This window comes from Lissotriton vulgaris, chromosome 1_1 (assembly GCF_964263255.1).
Source record: "Lissotriton vulgaris chromosome 1_1, aLisVul1.2, whole genome shotgun sequence".
Lineage (NCBI taxonomy): Eukaryota > Metazoa > Chordata > Amphibia > Caudata > Salamandridae > Lissotriton > Lissotriton vulgaris.
In genome coordinates, this window is record NC_141685.1 from 1,201,826,396 (window position 1) to 1,201,844,855 (window position 18,460).

The window sequence follows — 18,460 nt, forward strand, 5'->3', positions numbered from 1 at the left end:
TATATACCAATGTACGTGCTGCAATTGTTTAGAGAGTGTTAGCAAATGAGGCAAGGGAATGCAGAGACGTATGAGAGGTTATAAACACAAATTGAGATTTGATTTTTTTATTGAGCTGTTGATTTTTACAATAAAACAGACTCCATAGTATTGATCTGGTTACCCTTTATAAAAATCTAAACTTTTTGTATTGCTTATACTAAATGTACTAACAGTGGACTTTTCCATCTGCAGATTATACTGAATGACCAGCAGTGGCAGTGTTTCTCAGCAGAGTTTCTCTGAATTGCTGAGACTGAAGCCAAAAAAAAAAAGGAAGTCTTCTGGCATACTGCATCATTTTACAAATTTATGTGGTAAGTAAAACTCCCAATCATTCTTTTAGGCATTAAAACGATGTTAATAGCATTGGAATGTCCTCACTACTTTATAGTGGGAGCCTGTGCCTGAATATAATTTCTGTCAAGATGGAAGTAATGTGGATCACATTATGTTGGTCATGATAGATAATAAAAGACTGTCTGACTCAAACTCTACTAAACCCTGCTTTAGATCCTGGTGCTAGCATTGTTCTATACGAGGAAATTGCTGCCTTTGAGACTGAAATGCACCATCTCACTTATGAAAAATAGTATTACATACTCAAGGAAGGAAGCTCATCTAACCTCTTCTCCTGGACTCTGTATGTTGGACTCTGATACTCAAGATTGATTGTTGATAAGGATAATCTGTCTTTGTACCTCAATCCCACTCTCAAAAAGGACACAGTGTTTTGACTGGTTCAGATTCCTTTACCATTCCCCCTCCTACGTGGCTGGCAGTCATGAATACAGATAGTAACCTACTGCATAACTTCTGATATCTCATCCTCCTGTGTGGTTAGCTTCCACAAGGACAATTGGCCCAGGGGTGTCTGACATCATAAAGCTAAAGCAAGAAGTTGTCTGACATGAGGTGCCATTCTGTTGCCTAGCAGTCTGACATCATAAAGCTAAAGCAAGATGTTTTCGGACTAGAGGGCCACTCTGTTGCATAGCAGCTGGCATCATGAAGTTTAAGGAAGATGTTGTCTGACATGAGAGCCACTCTGTTGCCTAACAAGGAGTAGGATACATTCATCCTGGTAATGAGATGAGTTGAAGGGTAGACAGGATGCCCAACGAAATGATGAGATGGTAAGAAGATAGAAATTAGGACTTTATTTAAGACTTACACATTTGTATGAACGGAAGTTTGAGCATAAGAGTCTCCACTTCACCGTTGCTAAACTGATAGTATTTGGCTAAAGAGAAGATGCAAATGATGCTATTCATAGTTTCTATTATTCCCGTTAACTGTAGCATAACCCTTCCTCTCTCAACTTACCAGCTGGCTTAATTTCTACTGGCGTACCATATCCTAAAACAAAGGAAGTGAGAAGGGTGCGCTGACACTTGGCTGGCAAAATATTTATATCCCAATGTACGTGCTACAATTGTTTAGAGAGTGTTAGCAAATGAAGCAAGGGAATGCAGAGAAGTATGAGAGGTTATAAACACAAATTGAGATTTGATTTTTTTATTGATCTGTTGATTTTTACAATAAAACAGACTCCATAGTATTGATCTGGTTACCCTTTATAAAAATCTAAACTTTTGGTATTGCTTATACTAAATGTACTAACAGTGGACTTTTCCATCTGCAGATTATACTGAATGACCAGCAGTGGCAGTGTTTCTCAGCAGAGTTTCTCTGAATTGCCGAGACTGAAGCAAAAAAAAAAAAAGGAAGTCTTCTGGCATACTGCATCATTTTACCAATTTATGTGGTAAGTAAAACTCCCAATCATTCTTTTAGGCATTAACACAATGTTAATAGCATCGGAATGTCCTCACTACTTTATAGTGGGAGCCTGTGCCTGAATATAATTTCTGTCAAGATGGAAGTAATGTGGATCACATTATGTTGGTCATGATAGATAATAAAAGACTGTCTGACTCAAACTCTACTAAAACCTGCTTTAGATCCTGGTGCTAGCAATGTTCTATACGAGGAAATTGCTGCCTTTGAGACTGAAATGCACCATCTCACTTATGAAAAATAGTGTTACATACTCAAGGAAGGAAGCTCATCTAACCTCTTCTCCTGGACTCTGCATGTTGGACTCTGATACTCAAGATGGATTGTTGTTAAGGATAATCTGTCTTTGTACCTCAATCCCACTCTCAAAAAGGACAGTGCTTTGACTGGTTCAGATTCCTTTACCATTCCCCCTCCTACGTGGCTGGCAGTCATGAATACAGATAGTAACCTACTGCATAACTTCTGATATCTCATCCTCCTGTGTGGTTAGCTTCCACAAGGACAATTGGTCCAGGGGTGTCTGACATCATAAAGCTAAAGCAAGAAGTTGTCTGACATGAGGTGCCATTCTGTTGCCTAGCAGTCTGACATCATAAAGCTAAAGCAAGATGTTTTCGGACTAGAGGGCCACTCTGTTGCATAGCAGCTGGCATCATGAAGTTTAAGGAAGATGTTGTCTGACATGAGAGCCACTCTGTTGCCTAACAAGGAGTAGGATGCATTCATCCTGGTAATGAGATGAGTTGCAGGGTAGACAGGATGCCCAACGAAATGATGAGATGGTAAGAAGATAGAAATTAGGACTTTATTTAAGACTTACACATTTGTATGAACAGAAGTTTGAGCATAAGAGTCTCCACTTCACCGTTGCTAAACTGATAGGATTTGGCTAAAGAGAAGATGCAAATGATGCTATTCATAGTTTCTTTTATTCCCGTTAACTGTAGCATAACACTTACTCTCTCAACTTACCAGCTGGCTTAATTGCTACTGGCGTACCATATCCTAAAACAAAGGAAGTGAGAAGGGTGCGCTGAGACTTGGCTGGCAAAAATATTTATATACCAATGTATGTGCTGCAATTGTTTAGAGAGTGTTAGCAAATGAGGCAAGGGAATGCAGAGACGTATGAGAGGTTATAAACACAAATTGAGATTTGATTTTTTTATTGAGCTGTTGATTTTTACAATAAAACAGACTCCATAGTATTGATCTGGTTACCCTTTATAAAAATCTAAACTTTTTGTATTGCTTATACTAAATGTACTAACAGTGGACTTTTCCATCTGCAGATTATACTGAATGACCAGCAGTGGCAGTGTTTCTCAGCAGAGTTTCTCTGAATTGCTGAGACTGAAGCCAAAAAAAAAAAAGGAAGTCTTCTGGCATACTGCATCATTTTACAAATTTATGTGGTAAGTAAAACTCCCAATCATTCTTTTAGGCATTAAAACGATGTTAATAGCATTGGAATGTCCTCACTACTTTATAGTGGGAGCCTGTGCCTGAATATAATTTCTGTCAAGATGGAAGTAATGTGGATCACATTATGTTGGTCATGATAGATAATAAAAGACTGTCTGACTCAAACTCTACTAAACCCTGCTTTAGATCCTGGTGCTAGCAATGTTCTATACGAGGAAATTGCTGCCTTTGAGACTGAAATGCACCATCTCACTTATGAAAAATAGTATTACATACTCAAGGAAGGAAGCTCATCTAACCTCTTCTCCTGGACTCTGTATGTTGGACTCTGATACTCAAGATTGATTGTTGATAAGGATAATCTGTCTTTGTACCTCAATCCCACTCTCAAAAAGGACACAGTGTTTTGACTGGTTCAGATTCCTTTACCATTCCCCCTCCTACGTGGCTGGCAGTCATGAATACAGATAGTAACCTACTGCATAACTTCTGATATCTCATCCTCCTGTGTGGTTAGCTTCCACAAGGACAATTGGTCCAGGGGTGTCTGACATCATAAAGCTAAAGCAAGAAGTTGTCTGACATGAGGTGCCATTCTGTTGCCTAGCAGTCTGACATCATAAAGCTAAAGCAAGATGTTTTCGGACTAGAGGGCCACTCTGTTGCATAGCAGCTGGCATCATGAAGTTTAAGGAAGATGTTGTCTGACATGAGAGCCACTCTGTTGCCTAACAAGGAGTAGGATACATTCATCCTGGTAATGAGATGAGTTGAAGGGTAGACAGGATGCCCAACGAAATGATGAGATGGTAAGAAGATAGAAATTAGGACTTTATTTAAGACTTACACATTTGTATGAACGGAAGTTTGAGCATAAGAGTCTCCACTTCACCGTTGCTAAACTGATAGTATTTGGCTAAAGAGAAGATGCAAATGATGCTATTCATAGTTTCTATTATTCCCGTTAACTGTAGCATAACCCTTCCTCTCTCAACTTACCAGCTGGCTTAATTTCTACTGGCGTACCATATCCTAAAACAAAGGAAGTGAGAAGGGTGCGCTGACACTTGGCTGGCAAAATATTTATATCCCAATGTACGTGCTACAATTGTTTAGAGAGTGTTAGCAAATGAAGCAAGGGAATGCAGAGAAGTATGAGAGGTTATAAACACAAATTGAGATTTGATTTTTTTATTGATCTGTTGATTTTTACAATAAAACAGACTCCATAGTATTGATCTGGTTACCCTTTATAAAAATCTAAACTTTTGGTATTGCTTATACTAAATGTACTAACAGTGGACTTTTCCATCTGCAGATTATACTGAATGACCAGCAGTGGCAGTGTTTCTCAGCAGAGTTTCTCTGAATTGCCGAGACTGAAGCAAAAAAAAAAAAAGGAAGTCTTCTGGCATACTGCATCATTTTACCAATTTATGTGGTAAGTAAAACTCCCAATCATTCTTTTAGGCATTAACACAATGTTAATAGCATCGGAATGTCCTCACTACTTTATAGTGGGAGCCTGTGCCTGAATATAATTTCTGTCAAGATGGAAGTAATGTGGATCACATTATGTTGGTCATGATAGATAATAAAAGACTGTCTGACTCAAACTCTACTAAAACCTGCTTTAGATCCTGGTGCTAGCAATGTTCTATACGAGGAAATTGCTGCCTTTGAGACTGAAATGCACCATCTCACTTATGAAAAATAGTGTTACATACTCAAGGAAGGAAGCTCATCTAACCTCTTCTCCTGGACTCTGCATGTTGGACTCTGATACTCAAGATGGATTGTTGTTAAGGATAATCTGTCTTTGTACCTCAATCCCACTCTCAAAAAGGACAGTGCTTTGACTGGTTCAGATTCCTTTACCATTCCCCCTCCTACGTGGCTGGCAGTCATGAATACAGATAGTAACCTACTGCATAACTTCTGATATCTCATCCTCCTGTGTGGTTAGCTTCCACAAGGACAATTGGTCCAGGGGTGTCTGACATCATAAAGCTAAAGCAAGAAGTTGTCTGACATGAGGTGCCATTCTGTTGCCTAGCAGTCTGACATCATAAAGCTAAAGCAAGATGTTTTCGGACTAGAGGGCCACTCTGTTGCATAGCAGCTGGCATCATGAAGTTTAAGGAAGATGTTGTCTGACATGAGAGCCACTCTGTTGCCTAACAAGGAGTAGGATACATTCATCCTGGTAATGAGATGAGTTGCAGGGTAGACAGGATGCCCAACGAAATGATGAGATGGTAAGAAGATAGAAATTAGGACTTTATTTAAGACTTACACATTTGTATGAACAGAAGTTTGAGCATAAGAGTCTCCACTTCACCGTTGCTAAACTGATAGGATTTGGCTAAAGAGAAGATGCAAATGATGCTATTCATAGTTTCTTTTATTCCCGTTAACTGTAGCATAACACTTACTCTCTCAACTTACCAGCTGGCTTAATTGCTACTGGCGTACCATATCCTAAAACAAAGGAAGTGAGAAGGGTGCGCTGAGACTTGGCTGGCAAAAATATTTATATACCAATGTATGTGCTGCAATTGTTTAGAGAGTGTTAGCAAATGAGGCAAGGGAATGCAGAGACGTATGAGAGGTTATAAACACAAATTGAGATTTGATTTTTTTATTGAGCTGTTGATTTTTACAATAAAACAGACTCCATAGTATTGATCTGGTTACCCTTTATAAAAATCTAAACTTTTTGTATTGCTTATACTAAATGTACTAACAGTGGACTTTTCCATCTGCAGATTATACTGAATGACCAGCAGTGGCAGTGTTTCTCAGCAGAGTTTCTCTGAATTGCTGAGACTGAAGCCAAAAAAAAAAAGGAAGTCTTCTGGCATACTGCATCATTTTACAAATTTATGTGGTAAGTAAAACTCCCAATCATTCTTTTAGGCATTAAAACGATGTTAATAGCATTGGAATGTCCTCACTACTTTATAGTGGGAGCCTGTGCCTGAATATAATTTCTGTCAAGATGGAAGTAATGTGGATCACATTATGTTGGTCATGATAGATAATAAAAGACTGTCTGACTCAAACTCTACTAAACCCTGCTTTAGATCCTGGTGCTAGCAATGTTCTATACGAGGAAATTGCTGCCTTTGAGACTGAAATGCACCATCTCACTTATGAAAAATAGTATTACATACTCAAGGAAGGAAGCTCATCTAACCTCTTCTCCTGGACTCTGTATGTTGGACTCTGATACTCAAGATTGATTGTTGATAAGGATAATCTGTCTTTGTACCTCAATCCCACTCTCAAAAAGGACACAGTGTTTTGACTGGTTCAGATTCCTTTACCATTCCCCCTCCTACGTGGCTGGCAGTCATGAATACAGATAGTAACCTACTGCATAACTTCTGATATCTCATCCTCCTGTGTGGTTAGCTTCCACAAGGACAATTGGTCCAGGGGTGTCTGACATCATAAAGCTAAAGCAAGAAGTTGTCTGACATGAGGTGCCATTCTGTTGCCTAGCAGTCTGACATCATAAAGCTAAAGCAAGATGTTTTCGGACTAGAGGGCCACTCTGTTGCATAGCAGCTGGCATCATGAAGTTTAAGGAAGATGTTGTCTGACATGAGAGCCACTCTGTTGCCTAACAAGGAGTAGGATACATTCATCCTGGTAATGAGATGAGTTGAAGGGTAGACAGGATGCCCAACGAAATGATGAGATGGTAAGAAGATAGAAATTAGGACTTTATTTAAGACTTACACATTTGTATGAACGGAAGTTTGAGCATAAGAGTCTCCACTTCACCGTTGCTAAACTGATAGTATTTGGCTAAAGAGAAGATGCAAATGATGCTATTCATAGTTTCTATTATTCCCGTTAACTGTAGCATAACCCTTCCTCTCTCAACTTACCAGCTGGCTTAATTTCTACTGGCGTACCATATCCTAAAACAAAGGAAGTGAGAAGGGTGCGCTGACACTTGGCTGGCAAAATATTTATATCCCAATGTACGTGCTACAATTGTTTAGAGAGTGTTAGCAAATGAAGCAAGGGAATGCAGAGAAGTATGAGAGGTTATAAACACAAATTGAGATTTGATTTTTTTATTGATCTGTTGATTTTTACAATAAAACAGACTCCATAGTATTGATCTGGTTACCCTTTATAAAAATCTAAACTTTTTGTATTGCTTATACTAAATGTACTAACAGTGGACTTTTCCATCTGCAGATTATACTGAATGACCAGCAGTGGCAGTGTTTCTCAGCAGAGTTTCTCTGAATTGCCGAGACTGAAGCAAAAAAAAAAAAAGGAAGTCTTCTGGCATACTGCATCATTTTACCAATTTATGTGGTAAGTAAAACTCCCAATCATTCTTTTAGGCATTAACACGATGTTAATAGCATTGGAATGTCCTCACTACTTTATAGTGGGAGCCTGTGCCTGAATATAATTTCTGTCAAGATGGAAGTAATGTGGATCACATTATGTTGGTCATGATAGATAATAAAAGACTGTCTGACTCAAACTCTACTAAAACCTGCTTTAGATCCTGGTGCTAGCAATGTTCTATACGAGGAAATTGCTGCCTTTGAGACTGAAATGCACCATCTCACTTATGAAAAATAGTGTTACATACTCAAGGAAGGAAGCTCATCTAACCTCTTCTCCTGGACTCCGTATGTTGGACTCTGATACTCAAGATGGATTGTTGTTAAGGATAATCTGTCTTTGTACCTCAATCCCACTCTCAAAAAGGACAGTGCTTTGACTGGTTCAGATTCCTTTACCATTCCCCCTCCTACGTGGCTGGCAGTCATGAATACAGATAGTAACCTACTGCATAACTTCTGATATCTCATCCTCCTGTGTGGTTAGCTTCCACAAGGACAATTGGTCCAGGGGTGTCTGACATCATAAAGCTAAAGCAAGAAGTTGTCTGACATGAGGTGCCATTCTGTTGCCTAGCAGTCTGACATCATAAAGCTAAAGCAAGATGTTTTCGGACTAGAGGGCCACTCTGTTGCATAGCAGCTGGCATCATGAAGTTTAAGGAAGATGTTGTCTGACATGAGAGCCACTCTGTTGCCTAACAAGGAGTAGGATACATTCATCCTGGTAATGAGATGAGTTGCAGGGTAGACAGGATGCCCAACAAAATGATGAGATGGTAAGAAGATAGAAATTAGGACTTTATTTAAGACTTACACATTTGTATGAACAGAAGTTTGAGCATAAGAGTCTCCACTTCACCGTTGCTAAACTGATAGGATTTGGCTAAAGAGAAGATGCAAATGATGCTATTCATAGTTTCTATTATTCCCGTTAACTGTAGCATAACACTTACTCTCTCAACTTACCAGCTGGCTTAATTGCTACTGGCGTACCATATCCTAAAACAAAGGAAGTGAGAAGGGTGCGCTGAGACTTGGCTGGCAAAAATATTTATATACCAATGTACGTGCTGCAATTGTTTAGAGAGTGTTAGCAAATGAGGCAAGGGAATGCAGAGACGTATGAGAGGTTATAAACACAAATTGAGATTTGATTTTTTTATTGAGCTGTTGATTTTTACAATAAAACAGACTCCATAGTATTGATCTGGTTACCCTTTATAAAAATCTAAACTTTTTGTATTGCTTATACTAAATGTACTAACAGTGGACTTTTCCATCTGCAGATTATACTGAATGACCAGCAGTGGCAGTGTTTCTCAGCAGAGTTTCTCTGAATTGCTGAGACTGAAGCCAAAAAAAAAAAAGGAAGTCTTCTGGCATACTGCATCATTTTACAAATTTATGTGGTAAGTAAAACTCCCAATCATTCTTTTAGGCATTAAAACGATGTTAATAGCATTGGAATGTCCTCACTACTTTATAGTGGGAGCCTGTGCCTGAATATAATTTCTGTCAAGATGGAAGTAATGTGGATCACATTATGTTGGTCATGATAGATAATAAAAGACTGTCTGACTCAAACTCTACTAAACCCTGCTTTAGATCCTGGTGCTAGCATTGTTCTATACGAGGAAATTGCTGCCTTTGAGACTGAAATGCACCATCTCACTTATGAAAAATAGTATTACATACTCAAGGAAGGAAGCTCATCTAACCTCTTCTCCTGGACTCTGTATGTTGGACTCTGATACTCAAGATTGATTGTTGATAAGGATAATCTGTCTTTGTACCTCAATCCCACTCTCAAAAAGGACACAGTGTTTTGACTGGTTCAGATTCCTTTACCATTCCCCCTCCTACGTGGCTGGCAGTCATGAATACAGATAGTAACCTACTGCATAACTTCTGATATCTCATCCTCCTGTGTGGTTAGCTTCCACAAGGACAATTGGTCCAGGGGTGTCTGACATCATAAAGCTAAAGCAAGAAGTTGTCTGACATGAGGTGCCATTCTGTTGCCTAGCAGTCTGACATCATAAAGCTAAAGCAAGATGTTTTCGGACTAGAGGGCCACTCTGTTGCATAGCAGCTGGCATCATGAAGTTTAAGGAAGATGTTGTCTGACATGAGAGCCACTCTGTTGCCTAACAAGGAGTAGGATACATTCATCCTGGTAATGAGATGAGTTGAAGGGTAGACAGGATGCCCAACGAAATGATGAGATGGTAAGAAGATAGAAATTAGGACTTTATTTAAGACTTACACATTTGTATGAACGGAAGTTTGAGCATAAGAGTCTCCACTTCACCGTTGCTAAACTGATAGTATTTGGCTAAAGAGAAGATGCAAATGATGCTATTCATAGTTTCTATTATTCCCGTTAACTGTAGCATAACCCTTCCTCTCTCAACTTACCAGCTGGCTTAATTTCTACTGGCGTACCATATCCTAAAACAAAGGAAGTGAGAAGGGTGCGCTGACACTTGGCTGGCAAAATATTTATATCCCAATGTACGTGCTACAATTGTTTAGAGAGTGTTAGCAAATGAAGCAAGGGAATGCAGAGAAGTATGAGAGGTTATAAACACAAATTGAGATTTGATTTTTTTATTGATCTGTTGATTTTTACAATAAAACAGACTCCATAGTATTGATCTGGTTACCCTTTATAAAAATCTAAACTTTTGGTATTGCTTATACTAAATGTACTAACAGTGGACTTTTCCATCTGCAGATTATACTGAATGACCAGCAGTGGCAGTGTTTCTCAGCAGAGTTTCTCTGAATTGCCGAGACTGAAGCAAAAAAAAAAAAAGGAAGTCTTCTGGCATACTGCATCATTTTACCAATTTATGTGGTAAGTAAAACTCCCAATCATTCTTTTAGGCATTAACACAATGTTAATAGCATCGGAATGTCCTCACTACTTTATAGTGGGAGCCTGTGCCTGAATATAATTTCTGTCAAGATGGAAGTAATGTGGATCACATTATGTTGGTCATGATAGATAATAAAAGACTGTCTGACTCAAACTCTACTAAAACCTGCTTTAGATCCTGGTGCTAGCAATGTTCTATACGAGGAAATTGCTGCCTTTGAGACTGAAATGCACCATCTCACTTATGAAAAATAGTGTTACATACTCAAGGAAGGAAGCTCATCTAACCTCTTCTCCTGGACTCTGCATGTTGGACTCTGATACTCAAGATGGATTGTTGTTAAGGATAATCTGTCTTTGTACCTCAATCCCACTCTCAAAAAGGACAGTGCTTTGACTGGTTCAGATTCCTTTACCATTCCCCCTCCTACGTGGCTGGCAGTCATGAATACAGATAGTAACCTACTGCATAACTTCTGATATCTCATCCTCCTGTGTGGTTAGCTTCCACAAGGACAATTGGTCCAGGGGTGTCTGACATCATAAAGCTAAAGCAAGAAGTTGTCTGACATGAGGTGCCATTCTGTTGCCTAGCAGTCTGACATCATAAAGCTAAAGCAAGATGTTTTCGGACTAGAGGGCCACTCTGTTGCATAGCAGCTGGCATCATGAAGTTTAAGGAAGATGTTGTCTGACATGAGAGCCACTCTGTTGCCTAACAAGGAGTAGGATACATTCATCCTGGTAATGAGATGAGTTGCAGGGTAGACAGGATGCCCAACGAAATGATGAGATGGTAAGAAGATAGAAATTAGGACTTTATTTAAGACTTACACATTTGTATGAACAGAAGTTTGAGCATAAGAGTCTCCACTTCACCGTTGCTAAACTGATAGGATTTGGCTAAAGAGAAGATGCAAATGATGCTATTCATAGTTTCTTTTATTCCCGTTAACTGTAGCATAACACTTACTCTCTCAACTTACCAGCTGGCTTAATTGCTACTGGCGTACCATATCCTAAAACAAAGGAAGTGAGAAGGGTGCGCTGAGACTTGGCTGGCAAAAATATTTATATACCAATGTATGTGCTGCAATTGTTTAGAGAGTGTTAGCAAATGAGGCAAGGGAATGCAGAGACGTATGAGAGGTTATAAACACAAATTGAGATTTGATTTTTTTATTGAGCTGTTGATTTTTACAATAAAACAGACTCCATAGTATTGATCTGGTTACCCTTTATAAAAATCTAAACTTTTTGTATTGCTTATACTAAATGTACTAACAGTGGACTTTTCCATCTGCAGATTATACTGAATGACCAGCAGTGGCAGTGTTTCTCAGCAGAGTTTCTCTGAATTGCTGAGACTGAAGCCAAAAAAAAAAAAGGAAGTCTTCTGGCATACTGCATCATTTTACAAATTTATGTGGTAAGTAAAACTCCCAATCATTCTTTTAGGCATTAAAACGATGTTAATAGCATTGGAATGTCCTCACTACTTTATAGTGGGAGCCTGTGCCTGAATATAATTTCTGTCAAGATGGAAGTAATGTGGATCACATTATGTTGGTCATGATAGATAATAAAAGACTGTCTGACTCAAACTCTACTAAACCCTGCTTTAGATCCTGGTGCTAGCAATGTTCTATACGAGGAAATTGCTGCCTTTGAGACTGAAATGCACCATCTCACTTATGAAAAATAGTATTACATACTCAAGGAAGGAAGCTCATCTAACCTCTTCTCCTGGACTCTGTATGTTGGACTCTGATACTCAAGATTGATTGTTGATAAGGATAATCTGTCTTTGTACCTCAATCCCACTCTCAAAAAGGACACAGTGCTTTGACTGGTTCAGATTCCTTTACCATTCCCCCTCCTACGTGGCTGGCAGTCATGAATACAGATAGTAACCTACTGCATAACTTCTGATATCTCATCCTCCTGTGTGGTTAGCTTCCACAAGGACAATTGGTCCAGGGGTGTCTGACATCATAAAGCTAAAGCAAGAAGTTGTCTGACATGAGGTGCCATTCTGTTGCCTAGCAGTCTGACATCATAAAGCTAAAGCAAGATGTTTTCGGACTAGAGGGCCACTTTGTTGCATAGCAGCTGGCATCATGAAGTTTAAGGAAGATGTTGTCTGACATGAGAGCCACTCTGTTGCCTAACAAGGAGTAGGATACATTCATCCTGGTAATGAGATGAGTTGCAGGGTAGACAGGATGCCCAACGAAATGATGAGATGGTAAGAAGATAGAAATTAGGACTTTATTTAAGACTTACACATTTGTATAAACAGAAGTTTGAGCATAAGTCTCCACTTCTCCGTTGCTAAACTGATAGGATTTGGCTAAAGAGAAGATGCAAATGATGCTATTCATAGTTTCTATTATTCCCGTTAACTGTAGCATAACACTTACTCTCTCAACTTACCAGCTGGCTTAATTGCTACTGACGTACCATATCCTAAAACAAAGGAAGTGAGAAGGGTGCGCTGAGACTTGGCTGGCAAAAATATTTATATACCAATGTACGTGCTGCAATTGTTTAGAGAGTGTTAGCAAATGAGGCATGGGAATGCAGAGACGTATGAGAGGTTATAAACACAAATTGAGATTTGATTTTTTTATTGAGCTGTTGATTTTTACAATAAAACAGACTCCATAGTATTGATCTGGTTACCCTTTATAAAAATCTAAACTTTTTGTATTGCTTATACTAAATGTACTAACAGTGGACTTTTCCATCTGCAGATTATACTGAATGACCAGCAGTGGCAGTGTTTCTCAGCAGAGTTTCTCTGAATTGCCGAGACTGAAGCAAAAAAAAAAAAAGGAAGTCTTCTGGCATACTGCATCATTTTACCAATTTATGTGGTAAGTAAAACTCCCAATTATTCTTTTAGGCATTAAAACGATGTTAATAGCATCGGAATGTCCTCACTACTTTATAGTGGGAGCCTGTGCCTGAATATAATTTCTGTCAAGATGGAAGTAATGTGGATCACATTATGTTGGTCATGATAGATAATAAAAGACTGTCTGACTCAAACTCTACTAAAACCTGCTTTAGATCCTGGTGCTAGCAATGTTCTATACGAGGAAATTGCTGCCTTTGAGACTGAAATGCACCATCTCACTTATGAAAAATAGTGTTACATACTCAAGGAAGGAAGCTCATCTAACCTCTTCTCCTGGACTCTGTATGTTGGACTCTGATACTCAAGATGGATTGTTGTTAAGGATAATCTGTCTTTGTACCTCAATCCCACTCCCAAAAAGTACAGTGCTTTGACTGGTTTAGATTCCTTTACCATTCCCCCTCCTACGTGGCTGGCAGTCATGAATACAGATAGTAACCTACTGCATAACTTCTGATATCTCCTCCTCCTGTGTGGTTAGCTTCCACAAGGACAATTGGTCCAGGGGTGTCTGACATCATAAAGCTAAAGCAAGAAGTTGTCTGACATGAGGTGCCATTCTGTTGCCTAGCAGTCTGACATCATAAAGCTAAAGCAAGATGTTTTCGGACTAGAGGGCCACTCTGTTGCATAGCAGCTGGCATCATGAAGTTTAAGGAAGATGTTGTCTGACATGAGAGCCACTCTGTTGCCTAACAAGGAGTAGGATACATTCATCCTGGTAATGAGATGAGTTGCAGGGTAGACAGGATGCCCAACGAAATGATGAGATGGTAAGAAGATAGAAATTAGGACTTTATTTAAGACTTACACATTTGTACGAACAGAAGTTTGAGCATAAGAGTCTCCACTTCATCGTTGCTGAACTGGTAGGATTTGGCTAAAGAGAAGATGCAAATGATGCTATTCATAGTTTCTATTATTCCCGTTAACTGTAGCATAACCCTTCCTCTCTCAACTTACCAGCTGGCTTAATTGCTACTGGTGTACCATATCCTAAAACAAAGGAAGTGAGAAGGGTGCGCTGACACTTGGCTGGCAAAAATATTTATATACCAATGTACGTGCTACAATTGTTTAGAGAGTGTTAGCAAATGAGGCAAGGGAATGCAGAGACGTATGAGAGGTTATAAACACAAATTGAGATTTGATTTTTTTATTGAGCTGTTGATTTTTACAATAAAACAGACTCCATAGTATTGATCTGGTTACCCTTTATAAAAATCTAAACTTTTTGTATTGCCTATACTAAATGTACTAACAGTGGACTTTTCCATCTGCAGATTATACTGAATGACCAGCAGTGGCAGTGTTTCTCAGCAGAGTTTCTCTGAATTGCCGAGACTGAAGCCAAAAAAAAAAAAAGGAAGTCTTCTGGCATACTGCATCGTTTTACAAATTTATGTGGTAAGTAAAACTCCCAATCATTCTTTTAGGCATTAAAACGATGTTAATAGCATTGGAATGTCCTCACTACTTTATAGTGGGAGCCTGTGCCTGAATATAATTTCTGTCAAGATGGAAGTAATGTGGATCACATTATGTTGGTCATGATAGATAATAAAAGACTGTCTGACTCAAACTCTACTAAAACCTGCTTTAGATCCTGGTGCTAGCAATGTTCTATACGAGGAAATTGCTGCCTTTGAGACTGAAATGCACCATCTCACTTATGAAAAATAGTATTACATACTCAAGGAAGGAAGCTCATCTAACCTCTTCTCCTGGACTCTGTATGTTGGACTCTGATACTCAAGATGGATTGTTGTTAAGGATAATCTGTCTTTGTACCTCAATCCCACTCTCAAAAAGGACACAGTGTTTTGACTGGTTCAGATTCCTTTACCATTCCCCCTCCTACGTGGCTGGCAGTCATGAATACAGATAGTAACCTACTGCATAACTTCTGATATCTCATCCTCCTGTGTGGTTAGCTTCCACAAGGACAATTGGTCCATGGGTGTCTGACATCATAAAGCTAAAGCAAGAAGTTGTCTGACATGAGGTGCCATTCTGTTGCCTAGCAGTCTGACATCATAAAGCTAAAGCAAGATGTTTTCGGACTAGAGGGCCACTCTGTTGCATAGCAGCTGGCATCATGAAGTTTAAGGAAGATGTTGTCTGACATGAGAGCCACTCTGTTGCCTAACAAGGAGTAGGATACATTCATCCTGGTAATGAGATGAGTTGAAGGGTAGACAGGATGCCCAACGAAATGATGAGATGGTAAGAAGATAGAAATTAGGACTTTATTTAAGACTTACACATTTGTATGAACGGAAGTTTGAGCATAAGAGTCTCCACTTCACCGTTGCTAAACTGATAGTATTTGGCTAAAGAGAAGATGCAAATGATGCTATTCATAGTTTCTATTATTCCCGTTAACTGTAGCATAACCCTTCCTCTCTCAACTTACCAGCTGGCTTAATTTCTACTGGCGTACCATATCCTAAAACAAAGGAAGTGAGAAGGGTGCGCTGACACTTGGCTGGCAAAATATTTATATCCCAATGTACGTGCTACAATTGTTTAGAGAGTGTTAGCAAATGAAGCAAGGGAATGCAGAGAAGTATGAGAGGTTATAAACACAAATTGAGATTTGATTTTTTTATTGATCTGTTGATTTTTACCATAAAACAGACTCCATAGTATTGATCTGGTTACCCTTTATAAAAATCTAAACTTTTTGTATTGCTTATACTAAATGTACTAACAGTGGACTTTTCCATCTGCAGATTATACTGAATGACCAGCAGTGGCAGTGTTTCTCAGCAGAGTTTCTCTGAATTGCCGAGACTGAAGCAAAAAAAAAAAAGGAAGTCTTCTGGCATACTGCATCATTTTACCAATTTATGTGGTAAGTAAAACTCCCAATCATTCTTTTAGGCATTAACACAATGTTAATAGCATCGGAATGTCCTCACTACTTTATAGTGGGAGCCTGTGCCTGAATATAATTTCTGTCAAGATGGAAGTAATGTGGATCACATTATGTTGGTCATGATAGATAATAAAAGACTGTCTGACTCAAACTCTACTAAAACCTTCTTTAGATCCTGGTGCTAGCAATGTTCTATACGAGGAAATTGCTGCCTTTGAGACTGAAATGCACCATCTCACTTATGAAAAATAGTGTTACATACTCAAGGAAGGAAGCTCATCTAACCTCTTCTCCTGGACTCTGTATGTTGGACTCTGATACTCAAGATGGATTGTTGTTAAGGATAATCTGTCTTTGTACCTCAATCCCACTCTCAAAAAGGACAGTGCTTTGACTGGTTCAGATTCCTTTACCATTCCCCCTCCTACGTGGCTGGCAGTCATGAATACAGATAGTAACCTACTGCATAACTTCTGATATCTCATCCTCCTGTGTGGTTAGCTTCCACAAGGACAATTGGTCCAGGGGTGTCTGACATCATAAAGCTAAAGCAAGAAGTTGTCTGACATGAGGTGCCATTCTGTTGCCTAGCAGTCTGACATCATAAAGCTAAAGCAAGATGTTTTCGGACTAGAGGGCCACTCTGTTGCATAGCAGCTGGCATCATGAAGTTTAAGGAAGATGTTGTCTGACATGAGAGCCACTCTGTTGCCTAACAAGGAGTAGGATACATTCATCCTGGTAATGAGATGAGTTGCAGGGTAGACAGGATGCCCAACGAAATGATGAGATGGTAAGAAGATAGAAATTAGGACTTTATTTAAGACTTACACATTTGTATGAACAGAAGTTTGAGCATAAGTCTCCACTTCTCCGTTGCTAAACTGATAGGATTTGGCTAAAGAGAAGATGCAAATGATGCTATTCATAGTTTCTATTATTCCCGTTAACTGTAGCATAACCCTTACTCTCTCAACTTACCAGCTGGCTTAATTGCTACTGGCGTACCATATCCTAAAACAAAGGAAGTGAGAAGGGTGCGCTGACACTTGGCTGGCAAAATATTTATATCCCAATGTACGTGCTACAATTGTTTAGAGAGTGTTAGCAAATGAAGCAAGGGAATGCAGAGAAGTATGAGAGGTTATAAACACAAATTGAGATTTGATTTTTTTATTGATCTGTTGATTTTTACAATAAAACAGACTCCATAGTATTGATCTGGTTACCCTTTATAAAAATCTAAACTTTTTGTATTGCTTATACTAAATGTACTAACAGTGGACTTTTCCATCTGCAGATTATACTGAATGACCAGCAGTGGCAGTGTTTCTCAGCAGAGTTTCTCTGAATTGCCGAGACTGAAGCAAAAAAAAAAAAAGGAAGTCTTCTGGCATACTGCATCATTTTACCAATTTATGTGGTAAGTAAAACTCCCAATCATTCTTTTAGGCATTAACACGATGTTAATAGCATCGGAATGTCCTCACTACTTTATAGTGGGAGCCTGTGCCTGAATATAATTTCTGTCAAGATGGAAGTAATGTGGATCACATTATGTTGGTCATGATAGATAATAAAAGACTGTCTGACTCAAACTCTACTAAAACCTGCTTTAGATCCTGGTGCTAGCAATGTTCTATACGAGGAAATTGCTGCCTTTGAGACTGAAATGCACCATCTCACTTATGAAAAATTGTGTTACATACTCAAGGAAGGAAGCTCATCTAACCTCTTCTCCTGGACTCTGTATGTTGGACTCTGATACTCAAGATGGATTGTTGTTAAGGATAATCTGTCTTTGTACCTCAATCCCACTCTCAAAAAGGACAGTGCTTTGACTGGTTCAGATTCCTTTACCATTCCCCCTCCTACGTGGCTGGCAGTCATGAATACAGATAGTAACCTACTGCATAACTTCTGATATCTCATCCTCCTGTGTGGTTAGCTTCCACAAGGACAATTGGTCCAGGGGTGTCTGACATCATAAAGCTAAAGCAAGAAGTTGTCTGACATGAGGTGCCATTCTGTTGCCTAGCAGTCTGACATCATAAAGCTAAAGCAAGATGTTTTCGGACTAGAGGGCCACTCTGTTGCATAGCAGCTGGCATCATGAAGTTTAAGGA